We start from the raw sequence: 25,824 nt of genomic DNA, 5'->3' as shown, positions 1-25,824 counted from the left end.
CTCAGGCTCACTGAACCCTTGTCTGAGCTGGCCTGGCACAGGATGGGGTTTTTTTTTGGGGGGGGGGGGGAGATTTATCTTAGAATTTATTAAGAAAGTTGTCAACATGAAAAGGAGGGAGCCCTTGTTTTAAAAAATAACATCTACAGGAAAACAGCCAGCAAGACACAGAGTGATGTTATGCCTCCCTACATCAGAAAGCAGCTGGAAAGGCAGCCTGTGAGATTCATGCTAACCAGGAAAGCTCTACGCCTCCTCTGAATTCCTGAATTCTACACTTCATTATACAAAAGGTCACTTGAAATGTGTATCAAAATCCTCCATCAAAAACATTTTTTTTCAAACCTGAGGCCCCTTAAAGAGGTGCATTTTGATGGCCTCATGGTGTAGAATCTGTGCCAACCATGGTTCCTCCAGGAGGAAAGCAGCGTCCAACTACATGGGGTGTCCACACTCAGGCCATAAATCATAGAAGCCACCCCTGTGAAAGCTGTAGGAGTGGACTGAGCCAGAGGGGGCACTGAGCAATGGCAAAAAGGCATAAGGTTCCAAGGCAATCATTTGAATTTCAGTTAATTTAGTGTTTTCCTTTACGTGTGAAATCAAGGGCAATTGATTGAACTTATCTTAGAATGAACATTATGGAATAAGAATGGAAGACTCATATAACAGAACTGCTGTTTTCATGTTTAGTAACTTAAAAACATCAGCAGCTTATATAAGCATCTCTTCCAGTAGATCACTGAGTCTATAACAACTGGGAATTCACCAAGAAGGAAGGGCTGCATAGACTAGAAACCTCAGTGAGACTCACTACAGAGATTAGCTGCTTCTTTTTGCGGTCAGCTAATAATACTGTTCTAGTTCATGAAATTAGCATCTCATGATAAGTATTTTTACTGTGAAGACTACATGTTTACAGACACAAAGGCATTTTCAAATCCAGTAAGTGGTGATTGCAGGATGTAAACAGAGCTACGAGCTAGAAGTTTCTCAAGACTCCTCCTCCCATCCTCTTTTATTTCAGAGATTCTATCTATAGATTTAAGGATTTCAGCAACAAGGTTGAACGTTTGGGCTCCAGAAACCAGCTGCTTGATGGAGGAGTGCCTGTTGTTCATGAACATGCTCAGGTTCTGCAAGGCCAAGTCCCTGTTCTGCTTCACCACCATCATGCTGGTGCCCTGGCCCAAGCAGGGCTGTTCTTGGGCTTGAAGTTTCAGACCTGTGCCAGGAGCGAGCTTATGTTTTGTTTGTTTCATGACATGACTTTCTACCTTTACTGCACATTTGGTTATCAGCTCCAGGTTCTGCTCTACCTGCTGAACCACGGATTCCAGGTTGTGATAGGCACTCTCCTCCTTGATCATTTTTGCTTCTAATTTCCACTAAAACGTCCTTACCATTTAGGTTTGCATCTCAGAGAAGCTCTGTACCTCCATCAACTTTCTTCTAAGTTTCAAATTCTCATCTTTCAGTGCTTACTAACTTATCTGCAGCATCCAAAGGTGCCTGTCCCCCAAAAAACTATCTATGGACTGCAAAGTCTACGCTGGCGCTCACCACTGGAGAGACTCTAGAATCAGTCACTCAGTGTCCATGGGAGCAGGGCTCGGCCTGCCAACTCTGATGGGCTGGAGAAGAAGGAGATGTATGTGCTGTAGGGCAACGCACTCGCTGAGACCCTTAAGGAATGGGTCTGCTCCACAGCATGTAGGCCCTATCCCACCCATCCTCATCCTCGTGCTCGTCCTCCTCCAGGAGGTCTCTAGCCCCTACTGGGTCTTCCAAAAATGACTGCTGGTATTCCAGGCTGAAGCCCACAGGTATGAGGCCAGGGAGCTACAGTTGAGGCCCAGTGAGTGCCTTGTGGCATCCTTTGAATGAAGTCTGCTGTGTTGGCCATGTCTTCTTTCCTTTTTTTTAAAAAAAAAATAATTTTAATGTTTTTCTTTAACTCCTATATCCAAAATATTGGCATTTCAAAATGTAACCAATGTAAAAATTATCAATGAGATATTTTACAATTTTGCACTAAATTTTTTAAAATTCTTTATTGTTTAAAGTATTACATAAGTCTTCTTTTTCCCACATTGACCTCTCCCCAGCTGCTCCCACTCCCAGCACATGCCCTCACCCCCCTACTGTCTGTGTCCGTTGGTTATGCTCATATGCATGCATACAAGTCCTCTAGTTGATCTCTTACCCCCTCACTCCCCACCTTCCTTCATATGTTGGACAGTCTGTTTGATGCTTCTATGACTCTGGTTCTATTTTTGTTCATCAGTTTATGTTGTTCATTATGGTCTACAAATGAGTGAGATCAAATGATATTTATCTTTCACTGATTGATTTATTTTGCTTATCAAAATACTCTCCAGTTCCATCCATGCTGTTGCAAATGGTAAGAATTCCTTCTTTTTTACAACAGTGCAGTATTCCATTGTGTGCTGTACCACAGTTTTCTAATCCACTCATCTGCTGATGGGCACTTCTGCTGTTTCCAAATCTTAGCTATTGTAAATTGTGCTCCTATGAACAAAGGGGTGCATATATGCTTTATGATTGGTGTTTCAGTTTTCTAGGGATATATTCCTAAAAGTGGGATTACTGGGTCAAATGAAAGTTCCATTTTTAATTTTCTGAGGAAACGCCATAATGTTTTTCACAGTGGCTGTACCAGTCTGCATTCCCACCAGCAATGCAAGAGGGTTCTTTTTTTGGCGCATCCTCTTCAGCACTTGCCCTTTGTTGATTTGTGATGATAGCCATTCTGACAGGTGTGAGATGATACCTCATTTTTTTTTATTTGCATATCTAGGATGATTAGTGACTTTGAGTATGTTTTCATATGTCTCTTGGCCTTCTGTATGTCCTCTTTCAAAAAGTGTCTATTTAGGTCCTTTGCCCATTTTTTCATTGGATTGTTTATCTTCCTTTTGTGAAGTTGTATGAGTTCCCTATAAATTTTGGAGATTAAATCCTTATCAGAGATAACATTGGAAAATACGTTCTCTCATGCAGTGGGCTTCCTTATTGTTTTGTTGCTGGTTTCTTTTGCTGTGCAGAAGATTTTATTTTGATGTAGTCCCCTTTGTTTATTTTCTGCTTAGTTTCCATTGCCCCAGGAGCTGTATTAGTAAAGACATTGCTATGACAAATGTCTGATATTTTGCTGCCTATGGAGTCTTGTAGGATTTTTATGGTTTCCTGTCTTACATTTAAGACCTTTATCCATTTTGAGTTTATTTTTGTGTATGGTGTAAGTTGGTGGTGTAGTTTCATTTTTTTTTTTGCATGTATCTGTCCAATTTTCCCAACACCATTTATTGAAGAGGCTGTCTTGACTCCATTGTATGCTCTTGCCTCTTTTGTCAAATATTAATTGAGCATAATGGCTTGGGTCGATTTCTGGGTTCTCTGTTCTGTTCCATTGGTCTATATTTCTGTTCTTGTGCCACTACCAGGCAGTTTTGAGAACAGTGGCTTTGTAGTATAGCTTGATATCTGGTATTGTGATCCCTCCAACTTTGTTCTTCTTTCTCAAGATTGCTGCAGCTATTCAGGGTCTTCTTTTTTATTTATTCCAGATGAATTTTTGGAGAGTTTGTTCTAGGTCTTTGAAATATGTTGTTGGTATTTTAATGGGGATTGCATTGAATCTATAGATTGCTTTGGGTAGTACTGACATTTTAAGGATGTTGATTCTACCAATCCATGAACACGGTATAATCTTCCATTTTTTTATGTCTTCCTCTATCTCTTTTTTCAGAGTCCTATCATTTCTGAGTACAGATCCTTTACCTCCTTGGTTAAATTTATTCCTAGGTATCTTAATTTCTTTGTTGCAATGGCAAATGGGATTTTTTGTTGTTGTTGTTTTTGTTTTTGTTTCTCTTTCTGTGAGTTCATTATTGGTGTATAAAAAAGCCATACATTTCTGGGTGTTAATTTTGTATCCTGCTACATTATAGAATTCATCTATTAATTCTAGTAATTTTTTGATGGAGTATTTAGGATTTTCTATGTACAATATTATGTCATCTGCGAAAAATGACAATTTTCTTCTTCTTTACCAATGTGTATGCCTTTTATTTCTTCCTCTTGTATGATCACTATGGCTAGCACTTTTAGGACTATGTCCAAAAGGAGTGGTGAGAGTGGGCATCCCTGTTTTGTTCCTGTTCTTAGGGAAAATGGTTTTAGTTTTTGCCCATTGAGTATGATGTTGGCTGTAGGTTTGTCATATAAGGCTTTTATTATGTTGAGGTATGGCCCCTGTATTCCCACTTTGCAGAGAGTTTTTATCAGGAAAGAGTGTTAGATTTTGTCAAATGCCTTTTCTGCATCAATTGATATGATTATGTGATTTTTGTCTCTCAATTTGTTTATGTGATGTATCTCATTTATTGACTTATGAATATTGAACCAGCCTTGCATCCCTGGAATAAATCCCACCTGGTCATGGTGTATGATCTTTCTAATGTAATGCTGGATCCGATTTGCTAGACTTTTGTTGAGAATTTTAGCATCTATGTTCATTAGGGATATTGGCCTGTAATTCTCTTTCTTTGTGGTGTCTTTATCTGGCTTTGGGATTAGGGTAATGCTGGCTTCATAGAAAGAGCTTGGAAGTGTGTTTTCCTCTTGAATTTTTTGGAATATTCTGAGAAGGATAGGTTTTAGTTCTTCTTTGAATGTTTGGTAAAACTCCCCTGTGAAGCCAACTGGTCCAGGGCTTTTGTTTGCTGGAAGTTTTTTGATTACTGTTTCAATTTCATCAGTAGTTATCAGCCTATTCAGGTTTTTTTATTCTTCCTGATTGAGTTTTGGAAGCTTGCATTTTTCTAAGAATATGTCCATTTTGTCTAGGTTGTCCAGTTTGTTGGAGTAGAGTTGTTCATAGAATTTTTTTTTTTTTTTTTTTTTTTTACAATCCTTGGTATGTCTGTGGGGTCGGTTGTTACTTCAAGTCTTTCATTTCTGGTTTTGTTTATTTGGGTCCTCTCTATTTGTTTCTTGGTGAGCCTGGCTAGAGGTTCATCAATCTTGTTTACTCTTTCAAAGAACAAGCTCTTGGTTTCATTGATCTTTTGTATTGTTTTTTTGGTCTCTATGTCATTTATTTCCACTCTGATCTTTATTATTTCCTTCCTTCTGCTTACTATGGGCTTTTCTTGTTGCTCTCTTTCTAACTCTTTAAATTGCAGAGTTAGATAATTTACTACCATTTTTTCTTTGTTTTATGAGGTAGGCCTGTAGGGCTATGAACTTCCTTCTCAAGACTGCTTTCATTGTGCCTCATAGATTTTGGATTATTATGTTTTCATTGTCATTTATTTTCAGAATGCTTTTAGTTTCTTCTTTGATCTCTTTGGTAACTCAGTCATTGTTTAATAACATGTTATCCCTCCAAGTGCTTGATTTTTTAATTGTTTTTATTGTAGTTGATTTCTAATATTATGACATTGTGGTCTGAGAAGATGCTTGATATGATTTCAATCTTCTTGAATTTGGAGAGACTTTGCTTGTGATCCAAATATCTGGTCTATTTTTTAAAATGTCCCATGTGCACTTAAGAAGAATGTATATTTTATAGCTTTGGGGTAAAATGTTCTGAATATTTCAATTAAGTCCACCTGATCTAGGATTGCTATTTCTTTATTGATTTTTTGTCCAGAAGATTTATCCAGTAATGTCAGTGGTGTATTAAATTCCCCTAATATGATTATATTGTTGTCAGTCTCTCCCTTGATTTCTTCCAGAAGTTTTTTTATAGATTTGGGTGTCCTTGTTTTGGGTGCATATATGTTTACCAGAGTTATATTTTCTTGTTGTATTGATACCTTTAGTATTATGAAGTCACCTTCTTTATCTCTTGTTATGGCCTTCACTTTGAGCTCCATTTTGTCTGATATAAATATTGCTATCCCAGCTTTTTTTTTTTTTTTTTCATTTCCATTTGCCTGAAAGATATTTTTCCAGCCCTTCACTCTCAGTCTGTGACCCACTTTTGTTCTTAGGTGGGTCTCCTACAGATAGCATATATACACTGAGTGGCCAGATTATTATGACTACCTGATGTTTGTAGGCAAATTAGCTATAATTTCGCGCTGAAGTTGCTAGAGGGACAGACCATTATAAATAGGGAAGCAGGTTGTTTACCATGATAGTAGAAGTGATTTTTTTCTGAAGATATGGGTAAACAATTTTATTTAACAGCATTTGAACGTGGGATATATATATATATATATATATATATATATATATATAGCCAGATTATTATGACCACCTGACGTTTGTAGGCAAATTATCTGTACACTGCATCATATGGGATATGGAAGCCAAAGGCCTGTTCGAACACCTTTGCTGTCTGCAGTTACCAAGATAAAACATCTCCAATTCGCACAGGAATAAAAGGATTAGACAGTCAAGCATTGGAAAAAGGTCATGGGGTCCGATGAATCAGATTTCCAGTTGCATCATGCAGATGGCAGAGTGAGAATTTGGTGGAAACAGCATGAAAGCATGCACCCCACATGCAAGAGTATAACTCTTCAAGCTGGTGGGGGCAGTGTTATGGTTTGGGGCATGCTTTCCTGGCATGGTTTGGGCCCTTTAATTCATGTGGAACAACGTCTGAATAGCACAACATACCTAAGTATCATTGCTGATAAAATTCTTCCTATCATGTTGATGGCATATCCCAATGGAGATGGCTTCTTCCAACAAGACAATGCGCCATGCCACAGAGATCATATTGTGCAGGAGTGGTTTCAAGAACATGAGGGAGACTTTACCTTGCTTAGGTGGCCCCCACAATCACCAGATCTCAATCCAATTGAGCATTTGTGAGACGAAGTTAAAAGAGCCATCAGGCAGCTGGTTCCACAACCATCAAATCTTACAGAATTGGACAGTGCTATTCAACAGGCATGGTGTCAGATTCCTCGCATCACCTTTCAACATCTCATGGAGTCAATGCCAAGAATTGCCACAGTATTGAAGGGAAAAGGTGGCCTAACAAAGTACTGATGGGGTGGTCATAATAATCTGTCCTGTCTGCTAATTAACTAATTCAGTATTCTGCTTCTTCTAGTCAACTGTTGAAACCTTCCATATTGTTTTTTTTATTATTATAGCTATACCACTCTATATTTCCTCTTGATGCTTATATAAGTTGTTGATTGTCTCATCTATCCAGTTTATGAACTGTGTGACCCTTATTCTGGATTCTTTTTCTGACAAATAGCATGCCTCCATTTCATTTAGTTCCTTTTCTGGAGATTTCTCCTTTTCTTTTCTTTGTGTCCCCATTTTTTATTTTCACTGAAGAATCTAGGTGTTGAGTCGTACTGGTCCTGTGACTGCAGATGTGATCTTGGCGGCCAGTCGCATGGTCAACAGGTCCAGTGTAGATGTGTCAGGCTTGGAGGAAATTTGTGTGGTCGCGACACCTGGAGTTGCTGCGGGAGGTACCTGGGGTTGCTGTGTGGGGCCCAGCTGTTCATGTTCAGTTGCAGCATCAAGGGTTGTTGTGTCAGGCTTAGTGGTAGCTAGAATGGTTGTGGCATCTGGGGTTGCTGCATAAGGCTTGGCTCCCAGGGATGATGCTGGCTGTTCATGTGTGGATGCAGCACCTTGAGTTATTGTGTAAGGCTTGGCTGTTCTCTTGCATGGTCTCAGAGCCCATTGTTGCTGTGTAAGGTTTGGCTGTTCATGAGGTCACAGTTACCAGGGATAAAGCATCTTGCTGGCGGGAGGGGAGTACACTCCAGAACTCACAGGAGCCTGAAGCTGGGGAGGCTGGAGTCTCCACATACGTGTGTCTGCAGCCAAGGCAGCAGGTCCCTGACTGGAGGGGCTGTAGGGTCCTGGGTGGTGTCTGAGGGCACCCTAGGTGGAGGTGAGGCTGGGCTCCCAGTCATAACAGTTCTCCCCTTCAAGATGGCGTGGCTTCTGCAGCAGAACTGGCCGTCCCTGGAGAGATTGCAGTGGTAGCAGAGGCTGCCTGGCTAGGGGAGCCTGGTCCAGTAGCCCCCAAAAGTTATGCAGAATCTAACAATCACACACACACACACACACACACACACACACACACACACAACACAACCACACAGTCTCTTTTTGCTCCCTCACTCACTCACTCACACTCTCTTCCTCACTGCCATCCTACCAGCCATGATCTTCCTTCTCTCTCAGTGTCCTCTTTCAACAGGCTGAGGTTCTTGGTTTTCAGAAACTCTTTAAAGGAGAGTGGATTTGCCTCTTCGAGATCAGCAAGTTTATCATTTCCAAAATGTGTCTCCTAGGCTCCTGATGAACCTTGCTTAGTACACTTCCCCTTTCCTTAGACAAAATTGTTCAGAATGAGGAGGCTGTGGGCCTGGGACAGGGAGGAGATGCCAGGCAGTGTACATATAGCTCGACAGACATCCAGGCTGGCCCTGAGAAGCACCGGTCCTCCCTAGCCTGGCAGCAGTGGCTCCAGGGCTCCTGCTCAGCCCTGGCTGCAGCCCAGCCCCCCACCCCCATCCTATATGAGCTTTTATGTTTATACTAGAGGCCCGGTGCATGAAATTCATGCACAGGTAGGGTCCTTAGGCCTGGCTGGCAATCAGGACTAATCTGTAGGGCAACTGGTGAAGTGATCAGGGGAGCCCCCACTGGCACTCACCTTGGGAAGCCTGGCCCCACCCCCCGCCACCGCCACCGGTTGCCTCTCTCTGTGGAGCAACCGGCTGGGTGATCAGGGGGGGTCCCTGCTGGTACCCACTTTGGCTGGCCTGGGGTGTCTGGGCTGGGGGCAGCTCTTGCATTGAGTGTCTGCCCCTGGTGGTCAGTGCACATAAAAGTAACCGGTAGTTCTGCCCTTTGTTCTGCTGTTCTGTCAATTTGCATATTAAGCTTTTGTTATATAGGATTCTTTCTTTCAGGATGCACGCATGTTGCAGTGCATTTAAGTTCTTTATTTCATTACTAGAGGCCCGGCACATGAAATTCATGTGTTGGTACAGTCCCTAGGTCTGGCCTGTGATCAGAACCATCTTCCCCAGCTGCCTGCAGCTGGCCCCACTCCCCCCTGCCACCCACCTCTGGTTCCCTGCTCACCATTGGGTGATCAGTGCCTGACGGCCAGAGGAAGGGACTGAGAGGTCGACTGTTCCCGCCTGCTCACAAGCCCCACCCCTGCCGTGGGTGGCCATCAGGCAATCAGAGCCTGCTGGCCAGGGAAAGGGACCAAGAGGTGGTCAATGTGCCTCATAGTGACTGGTCCAGCAGTTGTTCTGGTCGTTCTGCTGTTAGGGTCAATTTGCATATTATCCTTTTGTTATATAGGATAGAGGCCTGGTGCATGGGAGGGGGTTGGCTGGCCTGCCCTGAAGGGGGCCCCAGATCAGGGTGGAGGGTCCCCACTGGGGGGAGGGGCTGGGGGCAGTTTGCAGGCTGGCCATGCCCCCAACTGGGGTGGGGGTCCCTGCTAGTGGGCAGGGCTGGCCCAGGCAAACAGCCACCGGGGATTTGCAGGCCAGCCATGCTGGGGGCAGTTTGCAGGCTGGCCATGCCCCCAATCAGGGTAGGGGGTTACCACTTGGGGGCTGGGCCAGCCTGGGCAAGGGGCCATGGGTGGTTTGCAGGCCAACCACGCCCTCAGCATTGTCAGGAAGATCATCTGGAATGACGTCTGGAAGACATCTGGTTTATCTGATTTAATTAGCATATTATCCTTTTATTAGTATAGACTGGCTAATATTGTATTGCATGAATATGTTGTATTTTACTTATCCATTCATCAGCTATTAGACATTTGGGTTATTTCCACTTATTGGATATTATGAACAATGCTTCTATGAATATTTGTGTAGAAGAATTTGTGTGACCATATCTCTTTATTTCTCTTGGATAAATGCCTAACAGAGGAATTGCTGGGTCATATTGTATTCTATGTTTAATCTTTTGAGGAACTGCCAAAAGTTTTCAAATGAGGCCTCCCCATTTTACATTCCCACCAGTAAGTCATGAGAGTTCTGATCTCTCCACCTCTTTGTCAACACTTGTTATCATTTATCTATTTATTTAGATATATTCTACTGGGTCTGGAGTGGTATCTTATTGTGCTTTTTATTTGCATTTCCTTAATGGTTAATGATGTTGAGCACCTTTGCATGTGCTTATTGGATATATATATATATATATATACCATACATATCCTATATAATAAAAGGGTAGTATGCAAATTGCCCCCTCAACCAGAATTCTTCAAGGAGTTTGACCAGGAGGCAGGCTGGCTGCCTGGCTGGGGAAAGAAGGGGAGGCCACGACTTGCAGCTGCTAGGGACCCTACCAGTGCATAAATTTCAACCCATGGGCCTCTAGTATATATATCTTCTTTGAATAAATGTCTACTCAGATCCTTTGTCCATTTTTAATTGGGTTATCCTTTAATTACATTGTTGTGGTTCTTTATATATTCTGGCTATTAGATAAATGGTTTGAAAATATGTTATCCTGTTCTGTGGATTGTCTTTTCACTTTCTTCAGGGTATTATTCTCAGGACAAAAGTCTTTCATTTTAATAAAGTCCAATTCATCTATTATATTTTTTTCTCACTTGTGCTTTTAGCATCATGTCTAAGAGGGGTTTCTTTAACCCCCAAATCACAAGATCTATAACTACATTATTTTCTAATGGTTTTATAGTTTTAGTCTTACATTTATGTTTTTTATTTATTTTCAATGCATTTTTATGTGATGTAAAATAGGGGGTACAACATTATTCTTTTACACCATTCAATGAAAAGGCTATTCCCTCATTGAATTTCCCTTGTTGACAATCATTTGGCCATGATTACAGGTTCTCAACTCTTTCTGTGGTCCAGATGTTTGTCCTATGTCTTGATTATTGTATATTTGACGTATAGTTTTAAATCAGGAAGTATAAATTCTCCAACTTTGTTTTTTCCCCAAGAATATTTGACTACTCTGAGTCAATCCTTGCATTTCCATAGGAATTTTAGGATCACCTTGTCAATTTCTGAAAAAAATCCAGTTGTAATTTTTATAGGGATTGCATTTAAGCTGTAGATCAATTTGGAAAGTATTAGCATTTTAACAATATTAAGTCTTCTGATCCATGAACATGGGCTATCTTTCCATTGGTTTAGATCTTCTTTACTTTCTTTCCACAATGTATTGTAGTTTTCAGAGTACAGGTATTGCACTTATTTTGCTAAATTCATTTCTAAGTATTTTATATTTTTAATGCTCTTTTAAATAAAAATGTTTTATTAATCTCATTTTCAGACTGTTAATTGCTAATATATAGAAATATAATTGATTTTTGTATATTGCTCTTTTACACTAAAATCTTGCCTGAATTTCAAGTAAAAAAAAAAAAGACAAAATGAAAAGTAGACTGTAATATGAGGAGGCTGAAGAGCAATTTTGGTTTTTTTTTGTTTTTGTTTTTGTTTTTTTAAATATATTTTATTGATTTTTTACAGAGAGGAAGGGAGAGGGATTGAGAGTTAGAAACATCGATGAGAGAGAAACATTAATCAGCTTCCTCCTGCACACCCCCTACTGGGGATATGCCCGCAACCAAGGTACATGCCCTTGATCGGAATCAAACCTGGGACCCTTGAGTCTGCAGGCTGACGCTCTATCCACTGAGCCAAACTGGTTAGGGCAGCAATTTTGTTTTTATAGATGAAGAAAGAAGGACTATTGGGAAGAATCACTCAGCAGCAACTGAGATAGCCCTGCTACAGCAGAAGAACAGAAAATTCATTTATTTATTTGTTATTCATTAAACATGTATTTATTATGTACCTACTATGAGCAAGTTTGTCTGGACTTAAATACTAGTTCTGCCACTAAACAGAATTGTTAACCCTGCCTATGACTCAATTTCCCTCATCTATTCAGTGGGAGAATAGTGCTTACCTCCTAAGGTTTTTTGTGAGGAGTAAATGAGGCCCTTAAATAGTGCCTGGCTGAGGATAAGTGCTTTGCCAGTCTTAGCTATTGTTTTTTATTATTGCTAGACACTACACACAAAAGCAAGCAAAGACAAAAATTCATGAAGCTTGCATTTTAATGGCAGGGAAGGGTGACTAGGAGGGGAGACAAATAAAGAAGTAAAGCATGAAGATGTCAAGTAGTGATAAATACTATGAAAAAAAATAAAGCAGGGGAGAGTGGGACCAAGCATTTCAGGTGGAGCCAGGTCTTTCCAGTGAGGGCAGGTTAGGTTTCTCAGGAAAAGTGACATAAGAGCAGGGCCTGGAAAGGGTGAGGGAGCCATCCCAGGAACCGGGCATTCCAGAGAAAGGAGCAGCCACTGCAGAGCCCTTGAGCAGGAGCATGCTTGTCATGGAGGGGATGAGGGACAGAATTAAGGCCAGGGGAACTAGAGCTGAGTGAAGCCAGAAGGGTGAGGGAGTGAGGCAAAGAAAGGGCCCAAATTAATGTCCTGCTGGGCCTGGGGGGGAGGGGCAGGGAAAAAAGCTAGCTTTTATATACACCAGACTTCCTTACTAGGGAGGTCATCTGTTATCTCACTAGGTAACAAACCACACCAAAACAAAGTGGCTTACACCAACAATATGCTATTTTCCACAGTTCTGAAGGCCGCCTGCCTCACTGGGTAGGCTGCACTCAGCTGGTGGCTGGGTCAGGACCAAACAGCCTCGTGCATTGGTCTGGTACCTTGTGCAAGGGAGTTCTCATGACTCAGTTTATCTAAGCCAGTGCTTCCTTCCAGGGCAGCAGGAACATTCCAGAAGCGTAAGCTTTAAAATTCAAACATCACTTATGCTACAACCCATCATCAAAGCAAGCTGCAGGGCCAGCCCAGATCCAGGAGATGGAAGAGCAGACCTGCTGCAACGCTCTGCACCCCATCTTCCATCTGCCATGGGTAACTGCCAGACTTGTGAGTGGCTGGTTCAAAGTCTGTTCTAGGGAGTGGTATGAGTAGCCCTCAATCTCCTTGGAGTTAGGTTAGATGTAACTTGAAAGTCAAGCCATCTTTTCACCTAGACATCGTCTGTGGCAAATTCTGCCCAGGACATATTTTCAGCCTTTCATGGATCAAAGTGGCACTCTTTGCCTGGGGCTCCTTGAAGAACCACTGTTTTCCTAAAACTACTCTTTCCTTTTGAGTAGGTAATGAGGATTGTATTTTGCTTTTCCCCCGGAGCATAGTGGTCTACACTGTGCAATGGAAGTGATTCTGAATGTTTGGATTGGAAGTCTGGAGAAATCCTCACTGCTAAGACAGATATAGGAGCTGTGTGATTTCTGGAAGGGCCTTGTGCTGCTTCCTAACCTGAGGACTCCCTGAGATTTCTGTTTGATCTGCTTCAGTGCAGCCTGGGTGGGAGGAAAACAGATCTGGTGTCTTGACTGCCATCTAGTGGTAGTGCCCTTAGGTGATCAGATTAAATTTAGGTTGGTATAATCCAAATTAGAATATAGAAATTAATTGTTTCCGTGCCTTAGTTATTGTGAATAATATTGCAATCTATATATTTTTACAGATAAGTATTTTCAAAAATATTTGGTAGATACCCAGAAGAGGGATTGCTGGTAGCTCTATTCTTAATTTTTTGAGAATATTTCATATTGGCTGAATTAATTTATCTTCTCACCAGCAATGTATGACAGTTCCCTTTTCTTCCCACATCCTTTCCAACACTTGCCATTACTTGTCTTATTGATAAAAGCCATTCTAACAGGTATGAGATTGAAACAGCCTAAGTGTCCTTCAGTAGATGATTGGATAAAGAAAATGTGGTATATACGCAATGGAATACTATTCAGCCATAAAGAAAAATGAAATATTGCCACTTGTGACAACATGGATAAACTTTGATAATATCATGCTATGGAAAAGGACAAGAACCATACGGTTGCACTCATATGTGAAATATAAAACAGACAGCAAAAAATGAACAAACAAAACTAACAAACTCATAGACACAGACAGTATGGTGGTTACCAGAGGGGAGGGGAGTTTTGGAGGAAAAAGAGAGTAAAGGGGGTTAAATAAGGTGACTAGGCTTTGGGAGTGATTACATAATACAATATACAGATGATGTATTATAGAATGGTAGACTTAAAACTTATATAATGTTATTAACCAATGTCATCCCAATAAATTGTGTGTTTATAGTTTTCAAAAGCCCTTTTACCCACATTATCACCACCAGCGATGAGGAGGAAAAGGAGAAGAGGTTTTCAATGAAGGCAGATCTGAGGTGAAGAGATATCTATTTCCTGGGTGTCTTCCTTCCCTGTAGGATTGCTGTGTGTGAGCTGATACATTTGACAGTTACCCCGAGAGCAAGGGTGTACCGCATTGTTAGAGATCCTGTGGCCATGAACCTGTGTTTTCAGGGAAGATGAGCTGAATCCTTGGAACTAAACAGAGTTGACATCTGTTAACCCTTTATTCCCCCAATCCTCATTACCTGCTTGAATGTCTACTTTTTATAAACAAACAAAAAACCCCACAGTTGTAATCATTTATGAGTTGCTGTTGCCGTTACTGCTTTTAGGACTACATGTCTTCAAAGGGAAATAGATATAAGACAGGTTTTTCTCTTTGGGGTCAGATTACTAGTTTTACTACACAATTAAAGCAAAATCGAGTATTTTAATATAGGAATAAGGTAACTCCACTGTGTTTCTATAGGCCAACTTCACTCTTTAGAACACCTTCATCTCATGTACTTGGCCATCTCTGATTTAATTGTTTCATCTGTCTTACATTTTAAATGCCTACTGAATAAATCTGTGGGGAAAAAACGGCCTGAATCACTCATGCCTATGTCTGCTAGGGATTATCATAATGAAGTGTTGTTCTCTGTCCACTTGGCCAAAAACAAAAGGCTCTTGCTTACATCAGTCTCAATACCCAATAGGCTATTGTTCTTTGCATGGAACCTACTCCCAAATGAAGTCATTCTGGTGGGACAGTGAGGAGAATGCCTCAGGCCGTGACCTATTTTCAAGGAACAGCCCCTGACAACTCTCCAGGGAGGACCCCTTTGAAAACTGCTAAGTTTAGGGAGACAAGAGAATCTATCCATTTCTTTAAGTACACTTTGGGAATTAGGAATTAATGATTATGTTCCCTAATCACACTACAACTATTGCCCACTCTCTCAAGATCATAATACTACCTGTCCTCCAGGTAGAATATTAAGTACATTGTATCATCAAAGACTTTGCAAACATTATTTCATGTTATCTTCCTTTCACATCTTTTGGCTTAGAGCCCAGAGAGTTTAGACAAATCTAAAGTTTCACAGTTGGTGAGTGGAAGAGTAGAATTCCAAGCTCTTCAGGCATTTAGGAAAAGTCTCTGTAGAAAACTGTAGAAAAAAAGCAGCTTAGACATTGGCCTGTTGTGTGAAAACATTCCCTCCTCCTTCATGTGTTACTTACCAAGTGCAGAGAATGCTCACACGCCCGTTGGCCTCGCCTTTCTCAGCCTGTCCGTACCAGGGCACATATCCTGATTTTGAACACACAGCATTTTAGGAGTGAGAAACAAGGAAACTGAAGATCAGAACTACCTATCAGAACAAAAACTCCCCAGTAACCTCTGCACAGTGACACACAATCTCCTGAAACATCTTTTACATTTGTTGCACAGATAAGAGAAGATGTTCTTTAAAATTACATGTTCTAACTTAGGACTATTAAAAATTGTGCTATGCCCTAGCCTGTTTGGCTCAGTGTATAGACGCAGGAGTGTGCAAACTTTTTGACTCGAGGGCCACAATGGGTTCTTAAACTGGACCGGAGGGCCGGAACAAAAGCATGGATGGAGTGTTTGTGTGAACTAATATAAATTCAAAGTAAACATCATTACATTAAAGGGTACGGTCTTTTTTTTTTTAGTTTTATTCATTTCAAACGGGCCTGATCCAGCCAGCGGGCCGTAGTTTGCCCACGGCTGGTATAGAGTATCGGCCTGTGGACTGAAGGGTCTTGGGTTCAGTTCAGAGTCAGGGCACATGCCCAGGTTACAGGCTCTATCCCCAGTAGGGGGCGAACAGAAAGCAGCCTATCAATGATTCTCTTTCATCATTGATGTTTCTATCTCTCTCTCCTTCTCCCTTCCTCTCTGAAATCAATTTTATATATATATATAATAAGTGTGCTATAATATCAGGACTCTATTCTTATACACAAAACAAGCAAAGTTTTTGCCAGCACACATCTTATTTTGGAATAATGTACCCCTTGATGCCATATCTGGGTGCTCCTTTATAGACAATCAGTGGCCTGGAGAGAGTCCCCAAGAGCAAGTGGCTGCCTTGAGCAGATGCACAGGAAGGCAGGCTGGCCATGTATGCAAGCTGAGGACACGCAGTCACCCATGGGGAAGGGGCTTCAAAATCTTAACTCTACAGTTGACTGTAGCAAAGATCATTATTTCAGTAGGAAATGATATTTCCCCTCCATAGGATTCTTGTAATGAGGGAAAAGAACAAAACTAAAAGTAAAACTCAGAGCCTAGATTTTTTGGTAATGTAGATGAAACACTATCTGTATGAATTTTCCATGATTCATACCATAGTATTGTGGACTTACTAAAATTTAAGAAATAGGAGTTTAGGATAACTGTCTACATCCTAGATAGAGGTCAATCCAGGAATACTGGGCCGGAGCCTTGGAGTCAGCCAGCTTGAGTTCAACCCCGCTCTGCGGCCTTGAGCTCTGAGGCCACGTGCCTTCGCCTCTCTGGACTGCCTTCTCCTCAGTGGAGAAATTGGAGCTATGATACTCACCTCACCATTTGGCCCGAGAATCAATAAAATATCATTTGAAGTTATTCCTTTCATACACATCATCTGCTTTCAACTATAAATCCACAGAACTCTATAACATATTCCTGACAAGAAAAAGGTTAGTGCAGTTTTATTTAAAATGACCATCTTGGAAAGAGGGAGGTAGAGGAATTGATGAAAAGAAATAATTTGCTAAGCATCTGGAAAATATAAGATAGATATCCTGTTAAGAAATACATATCACCATAAAAAAATATACATCCTCACAAGAAAAAAGTCATAACTGCTAGGTGTGGTGATGGATGTTAACTAGACCCCTTATGGGATCATTTTGAAACATATACAAATAATTAATCATGTTATACACTCAAAACTAGTGTAATGCTATATGTCAATTATATCACAATTTTTAAAAAAGAGAAATACTCATCAATAGTTCTGAGTGAGGAACTGCTGAGAAATTAATTTTCCCATATTAGTTTAGGTGTGCATGACCAGCAGTGCTCAAAAGAATGATCTGAGCCTGGCCAGTATGGCTCAGTGATTGAGCATCACCTACCAGTATGAACCAGGAGGTCACAGGTCACAGGCTCAATCCCCAGTAAGGGGCATGCAGGAGGCAGCTGATCGGTGATTCTTTCTCATCACTGATATTTCTCTCTCTCCCCCTCTCCCTTCCTCTCTGAAATCAATAAAAATATGCTTTTTAAAAAAAGAATGATCTGAGCCAGTGGTTCTCAACCTTCCTGAGGCCGCGACCCTTTAATACAGTTCCTCAAGTTGTGGTGACCCCCAACCATAAAATTATTTTCGTTGCTACTTCATAACTGTAATTTTGCTACTGTTCTGAATTGTAATGTAAAGGATGTATTTTTATTGTTCGCGACCCACAGGTTGAGAACCGCTGATGGATGCAAAGAAACCGAAGCGATTGTATAATGAATGCTTCAGGGAAGGTACAATGGTGCATCTGCTGAAGAAAACTGCATGATGATTACTTCTAAAATTAGAAAAAGTTACCATATAATCCAGCAGTTTTTTATTTCTGGGTATTGTTAACTGATGGTCATTGGTGCCAATTCAATGCCAATAGGAATTCCCAAGTTGGGGTGAGGCGAAAAAGGAAACTTTATTCAGTGCAAACAGCTCAGTTATGATATAGCACTGCTGTGAGGACAGCTCACTAGTGTTACAGCTCAGTTATGAAGCAGCACAGCTGTGGGACAGCAAGGCTGGGAGGTGGCCCTGGGGCGAGGCATCCCTTGGGTGAGGCGGCTGCGCTGTCCTCTGCTCTGCTCTGTCCTACTCTGCCCTGCTCTATTCCACACCACTGATCTGGTGAGACTTAGGTATTCAAGCTCCAGCTCCAGCTGAGGAAACCCAGTTTTCTGCCTTTAGTGAAAAGGGAAAGTGCTCTCTGAGCCAGAGGGGAGCTGACTTATAAAGACAGAAGTCCCTACTCCTGGTCCCTGATTGGCCTGACCTCATGCAAATGAAGACTCCAAATCCCCACAGTTTGATTTATCCATAAAGCACTGCCCTGATTGGTTGGAATGGAGCCGCTCGGGTCAGTAAAGTTGCTGATGAGGATATAGCTATGCAGCTCTGATTGAATGGAGATGTGACTGGTTGAAATATGTGTTCTATTAGTTGAAATATGACTCCAGAAATTCTTTTATATGGGCTGGCTGGGATGGCAGAAACACAGTGCAGGCAGGCAGTTCAGCGTAGGAGACAGGCAGTTCAATGTGGGCAGTAGGCAGTTTAGTGCAGGCTTCTCCATAAAGCATGGCTTGTGTGAGAAGTTCCTGTGTAGAAATGGCTGCTAGGCTCTGTTTTTTAAATTTGAGCCCAGTTAGCCACCAGGAGCCTTTCTTGGTAAGTATCTTCTTTCTCAGAGTCCACAGTATATACCCAAAAGAATTAAAAGCAGGATCTAAAGGAGATATTTGTACACCCATATTTGTAGCAACATTATTCACAATAGCCAAACGGTGAAAACATCTTGAGTCTATCAACAGATGAATGAATAAACAAAAGTTGGTATATACATACAGCGGAATATTATTCAGCATTAAAGAGAAAAGAAATTCTGACATCCTATATAATAAAAGCCTAATATGCAAATTGTTCTCTTGGGCTGTCCGTCATTCAACTGGTAGTTCGACCACTCGCTATGATATGCGCTGACACCAGGGGGTGACGTGGAACATGGCGGTGCTGGCAGCGGGCGGCAGTGGCGGTGTTGCCAGCCCCAATGGATCCAGATGAGAGTGGGACCATGGCAGGATGGTGGAGCAGGTGGTGCCAGGCCAAGGCAGGTGCAAGAGGAGCCCAATTGCCCTGCCAATTGCCCAGCAGACGGCAACCAGCGATGGCAGTGGGGGGTCCAATAACTCAGGTGGAGGGGGGTATGCGGAGGTCTGGGGGCCCAGGTACTGCCCAGGGCCCAGAGGTCAGCTGGGACCTGCCCTTCCACGCCAGACGCACACTGTTTGATCGCCAACCAGGCCTAGGGACTGCACCCTAGGTGTAATTTCTTCCACTGGGCCTCTAGTATTTTATAATGGATGAACTTTGAAAATATTATGCCAAGTAAAATAAACTAGTCACCAAAAAACCATATATTGTATTATTTCACTTACACAAAGCTTCAAGAGCAGTCAAATTCATAGAGACAGAACCTAGAATGGTGGATGCCAGGGGCTGGGGGAGGAGGTATAAGGCGTTAGCGGTCAATGGGCACAGAGTTTATATTTGGGATGGAGGTAATGGTAGCACAGTTTGAATGTACTTAATTCCATAGCATTGTGTACTTGCTACAATTTAGTTAAGATGATAAATTTAAGTTGTTTGCCACAATAAAAGACAATGATCTATTGTGCAAGAGAGGGAATGCCCACTTCTCAGAGCCCTGCCATGAAGAGGCCATTCTTCTTGGCTCTGGCCCTGGCCATGAGGACAACTCTGCTTTTCCCTGGGACCCCTTGGCCAGGTGGGCACTGTGGTGCAGTGGAAGTCTAAAGCTCTGGATACCACAGTAGAGCCCGCCATCCCCTGCACATCACCCCAGAATCATTTTTATGAGGGCAGATAGCCAAGATTAACCTCAGAAATAAAACAGGAGCAGATAAGACATTGAGAAAATGATAGGAACACACACTTTGCAAAGAACTGGATTCAAGAGAACGTGTGCAGTATAAACATTGGAAGGAAGCCATCTGTCTGCTCCAAACATGAGGTTGGAAGAGGGGGAAATACTCTCCTGGTTTTCTGGGAAAACTTGACTGAGTGGCATGGGGAGAACAGTCTCCGTTTCTTCCAGCTTTATTGAGATATAATTGGCATGTAGCACTTTGTAAATTTAAGGTGTACAAAGCACCACAATAGCGTTAGTAAGTACCTCCATCACCTCGTATGACTGTTCCTTTTTTGTGGTGAGAATATTTAGGATCTACTTTATTAGCAACTTACAATCATATAAAACAGCATTATTATCTATAATCGCCCTGCTGATGTACAACATGAAGCCCCAGAAATTATTCGTCCTATAACTGGTATCTTTAAAATTGGGTTTTCAGAGCAATAGTAAAAGTGAAGTTTTCTTTTGTAGCACAACATCGCCATCTCATGGACAAAACTTATATGATGCAAAGTTTCTCTAAACTGAACACTCCCTAAAAGCCTCTGCCAGGAGCTTTTTGCTTCCACCAGAGCAGTCCAACTCTGTACCTTAATGTCCAATATTCTCAGAGGTGGTCCAGAGAGAACTGTTTCATTGTTAAGGCAAATATTTAAGGCAAAGATCTGAATTTCATGATGTCTCCACTTTGTTCTTAAGATTAAAACATCAGTTTTGGAATTTGAATTTCAGATGAGGGTCTGATCACTAGCATTAGTTTTACATTGAAAACTCCCATGAAAGTAGACTCCACAGAAACATTTGATCCTGCCTATAGGAAAAGGTGAAAGTAAACGGCACCACAGCCAGCCAGATGAAACAGTCTGCAAAGAAAAATACCCCTTCCAAGTCAAATTGGAGCTCTCTCATTTCCTACTTTTAAATTTTATTAGAATGGCTCCAGTAGTCTCTGGTGTGTCTCCATGCTGTTATCCAGCGCTCTTCGTTTAAAATAACTGTGTAAAAATTTACTTTGCAAGTATGGGATATCTTGGATGTTTATCCAAATCAAGGCTTAAATGGGGAAAGTATTTTTTTTAATTGTATATATTTAAAGTGCACAATGACTACAATCAAGTTAATTAACATAAATGTTTCCTCACAGTGATCTTTGTGTGTCATTGTGTGGTGTGAGCACCTGAAATCTCTCTCGGTAAATTTCCAGAGTCAGTACAGTGGTACTAACTACAGTCGTCACAGTGTATGTTAAATCTCTGGACTTGTTTGTCCTACACGACTGCCACTCTGTACTCTTAACCACCATCTCCCATTTCCCCACCTCTCTGCCTCTGCTGATCACTGTTTCACGCTCTGCTTTTTTGAGTCTGACTATGTTAAATTTCACACATAAGTGAGATCATGCAGTTTTTTATGTCTGTGTCTATTTACCATAATTTCCTCCAAGTTCAACCATGTTGTTGCAAATAGTAGGACTTCTCTCTTTTTTAAAACTTAGTATTTGTATTTTTAATTATTCATTCATCTATAGGCACCGTTTTCATGCTGTGGCTGTTGTTAATGATGTTGCAACAAACATGGGAGTGCAGATATGTCTTCAAGGTACTGATTTCATTTCCTTGGGATATATACCCAGAAGCGGATTGTTTCCGAACTCAAGGGGTTTGCCACTGGGGTTACTCTATTAAAAAATGAGACGTGGTTGTTGCAAGGTAGTTTTACTTACTTGCAGCAAGTAAAGGAGACAAGGGATTCATATCCAAAGCTCTGTCTCCTTGAAGGGAGGCTTAGCCATGGCTTATATACATATTTGGTCAATTATATGTTGATTTCTTCTTTGCAGTTGACTACTTTTATTCGTTGAGTTCTTTACAGCTGCATTTGCAAAATAATGTGCTATATTTAAACATTTAGCAAGAAATAGCACTTAGCACTTCCTAGACCTTGAGACCCTTGTCTTTTCTAACAGGCTGCTGGGTCATAAGGTAATTCTCTTTTTAATTTTTTGAAGTTTCCCAGAATGGCTGTTTCCCACCAAAAGTGCATCAGGGTTCCCCTTTCTCTACATCCTCGCCAACAGTTGCTCTCTTTTATTTTTTTGATAACCATTCTGGCAGTTTGGGTTTGCACTGGGGAAAATGACTTTTTAAAGGGAGTCTTAGCCTTCATTAGCACACATTGCTTTCTCCAGCTACCCTGCAAGCTCCTAGAGATACAACTGTAACTGGAAACAAAGACCTGGCTCCCCCCCCCCCCCCCCCCCCTTGCGAAGGAGATGGGGAGGATTCGTCCTTCAGTCTGCTTCCCTCTGCAGGCTAAATCTGGACTGAATAATTTTCTCCTTGATTGCAAGAAACAGCCCAGGAGGGTGGGGGACCTATAGTGCCTTGTGAAGGCCTGGCCTTTTAGGACCTCAGACGTGGTGTTCCGGGGAGACAGGAACAACATTTCCGAAGATATTAGAGGGTCATCTGTGCCCTTGAATTACTTCAGTGATTCTCTTGTTCTAGCTGGTTTTGTACCCAGTATCTCTTTCCCTGGCTTCTTGAGTCAGGAGCAGTGAGTTCAGGTGGGACAGAATCTTCTGGCTTCTGCCTCTCTGGCTGCTGAAACGGTAAAAGCTCTGGGTGTCCCCCAGCAGGACTCCCTGTAGCATCATCAACCTTCCCTCTTTGTGGGATCATTTCCATCAACAGACAAACATGCTATCCTTTCTCCCATTTTCTTATCACCTGCCCCAATTGTCTGCTCCTCTCTGCAGCAGAATGTGGAGCACAGCTGTTTGTAATCTCTGTATTCACTTTCTGTTTAGAACTCCCTCCTCCACCACCAATAAGGTCCAGCGCCTTCTCAGCAGCTCCTGACACAGCCAACAAGGCCACTCCCTTCTAGAAACCTTTCCTCACCAGCCTCTAGGACACCACCTCTCCTGCTTTTCCTCCCACCTCACTCACTCCTCCTTTGGGATCTCCTTTTATCTTCCTAACCAATAAGTATTGGAGAGCATCCTGAATCAGGCCTCTACCCATCTCACCCAGGCCCAGGCCTTGAATACAATCTAGATGCTAATGACACCCGAACACCTCTCTCCTAAACACCTACTGCCTCCCTGCACCTCTGCTGGTCTGCCTAAAGACAACCCCAAATATAGATTGCCCCAATCCAAACCCTTGACCTCGCCTACAAAGCCTGTTCCTACTCAGAACAGTACCTGCTCACTCCCACCGGCCCAGGCCTAAATCCTCAGAGTCAGCTTCAACGTCTCACTTTTTCTCACACATCACATCTAATTCATCAAAACATTCTTTTGACTTTATTTTCAAAACAAACCTGAATCCAACTGCTTTCACTATCACCACCCTAGCCAAGGGACATGATCTCTCACCTGGATTATCACCAAGGCTCTCCTACTGTTCTCTTGACTCCTTTGCAATGTATTCTCAACATGGGAGCCAGATCATATCATTGCCCTGTTCAAACCCTCCAGAAGCTTATCCTCTCATGCAGGACAATCCAGAGCCTTTGCTTTACCTACAAAGTCCAACATGAAATGCTCCTGAACACCACCTCTTAGCTCTCCCTGTGTTACCTCTCTGCCCTTATCCCCCTCCGTTCATCCATTGGCTCCCCCCAGCCACATTTGCCTCTGTGCTATTCCTCCACACATCTTGGCAAACCTCCAGCCGGAGCATACTTGTCTTCATGTGTGCCCAGCTCATGCTCTCACTAACTCCAGGCCCTCGCAGAGTTTTCCCTGACCACCTACTTCCCACCCCTTCTCTGCTCGGCCCTTTTCCCCAGCAGGTATTCCATGCTGGGTTTCTATTTAGTTCTCTCCTATTGGGATGCAATGTGCTCTATCAAGGAAGACATCTATGTTTCTCTTCACTGCTGCCTCCCAGTGATGGGGAGGGTTCATGGCTCCTGGTAGAAGTTTGATCAACATCTGCTGACAAAGCAATGGGTGCAACATGGGTAATGGGAAGCACGTGGCCTTCAGATCCAAGGTACAGGTTTGAGCCCTGGATTTGACTTTTATTAGTTAAAGATTTCTAAGACACAACACCAAAAAAAACACAATCCATAAAAAAGCAAATTAATAAATTTGATTTTATCAAAAGTTAAAAAACATCTGCTCTTAAAAAAAAGACTATTATCGTTCATTTATAATTAAAACACTCAATAAAATGAGTACAGAAGGAAAGTACCTTGACATAATAAAGGCCAAATATAACAAACCCTCAGCTAATGTCATACTCAATGATGAAAACCAAAAGCTTTTTCTCTAAGATCAGAAGCAAGACAAGGGTGACAACTCTCACTAATTATTCAACATGGTGCTGGAGGTCCAAGCCAGAGCAGTCAGGCAAGAGAAAAATAAGACATCCAAATTTCAAATAATTAAGAAAAATTGTCAGTTTTTGCAGGTGATGTGATTTTTATATAGAAAACCATGAAGACTCCACCAACAAACTATTAAAAACAATACACAAATGCAATAAAATTACAGGATACAAAAATCAATGCATAAAAATCCATTGCATTCCTACATACTAACAATGAAATTTCAGAAAGAGAAAAAAAAATAATTTGAAATTGCAATGAAAAGAATTACATACCTAAAAATAAACTTAACAAGGGATTTGAAGGACTTGCACACTGAAAACTACAAGATATTATTGAAAGAAATTGAAGATAACACAAAGAAATGGAAACATACTCTGTCCATGGATTAGAAAAATCAACTTACTTAAAATGGCAATGTTATCTAAAGCAATATACAGATTTAATGCAATCCTCATCAAAATCCCAATGGCATTTTTCAAAGAAATAGGACAAAAATTCATCAAATTTGTATGGAACTACAAAAGACCCTGAACCAAAGAAATCCTAAAGGAAAGGAACAAGCCAGAGGTATCATGTTCTCTGACATAAAATTATACTAAAAAGTTACAATAGCCAAAACCGGTTTGGCTCAGTGGATAGAGCGTCGGCCTGCGGACTGAAAGGTCCCAGGTTCGATTCCGGTCAAGGGCATGTACCTGGGTTGCGGGCATATCCCCAGTAGGACATGTGCAGGAGGCAGCTGATCGATGTTTCTCTCTCATCGATGTTTCTAGCTCTCTATCTCTCTCCCTTCCTCTCTGTAAAAAATCAATAAAATATATTTAAAAAAAAAAAAGTTACAATAAAAAACAATATAATATTGGCAGAAAAACAGACACACATACCAATGGAACAGAATTGAGAGCCCAGAAATTAATCCACATGTATATGGGCAACTAATTTTTCAACAAAAAAGACAAAAACATACAACAGAAAAATGAAAGCCTTTTTAATAAATGGTGTTGGAAAAATTGGAAAGCCCCATACGAAAGAATGAAACTAGACTGCTATTTGACACCACATGCACAAATTAACACAAAATGGATCAAAAAGCTAAATATAAGACCTAAAACAATACAATACATAGAAGAAAACATAGGTATTAAATGTACAGACCTAGGTCTCAGAGAGAATTTTATGAAATTGACCCCAAAGGTAAAAGCAAAAATAAATGAATGGGACTATGTCAAACTAAAACGCTTCTGCACAGCAATAGAAACCATTAACCAAACAAACAAAAATGCAAGCAGCCAAATGGGAGAGGATATTTGTAAATAATACATCTGATAAGGGGCTAGTATCCAAAATATATAATGAGCACATACAGGTCAATAACAAAGCAATCCGATCTACAAAAATGGGCAGAGGACTTGAAAAGACACTTTTCCCAAGAAGTCAGACAGATGGCTAACGTATATATGAAAGATGTTCCTCTTCACTAGTTATAAGGGAAATTCAAATCAAAACCACAAAGAGATATCACCTCATATT

General features: G+C 41.3%; 1 pseudogene; it reads right to left on the bottom strand.

The window, feature by feature from the left end:
* Positions 1-908: 908 nt before the first annotated feature.
* Positions 909-10,630, bottom strand: LOC118675597 (annotated as a pseudogene).
* Between the last annotated feature and the right edge of the window lie 15,194 nt (positions 10,631-25,824).

The sequence above is a fragment of the Myotis myotis genome, unplaced genomic scaffold, assembly GCF_014108235.1.
Source record: "Myotis myotis isolate mMyoMyo1 unplaced genomic scaffold, mMyoMyo1.p scaffold_m19_p_2, whole genome shotgun sequence".
In the NCBI taxonomy this organism is placed as follows: Eukaryota; Metazoa; Chordata; class Mammalia; order Chiroptera; family Vespertilionidae; genus Myotis; species Myotis myotis.
The sequence above is the reverse complement of the archived record's forward strand: the minus strand, read 5'-3'. Positions and strand labels throughout refer to the sequence as shown.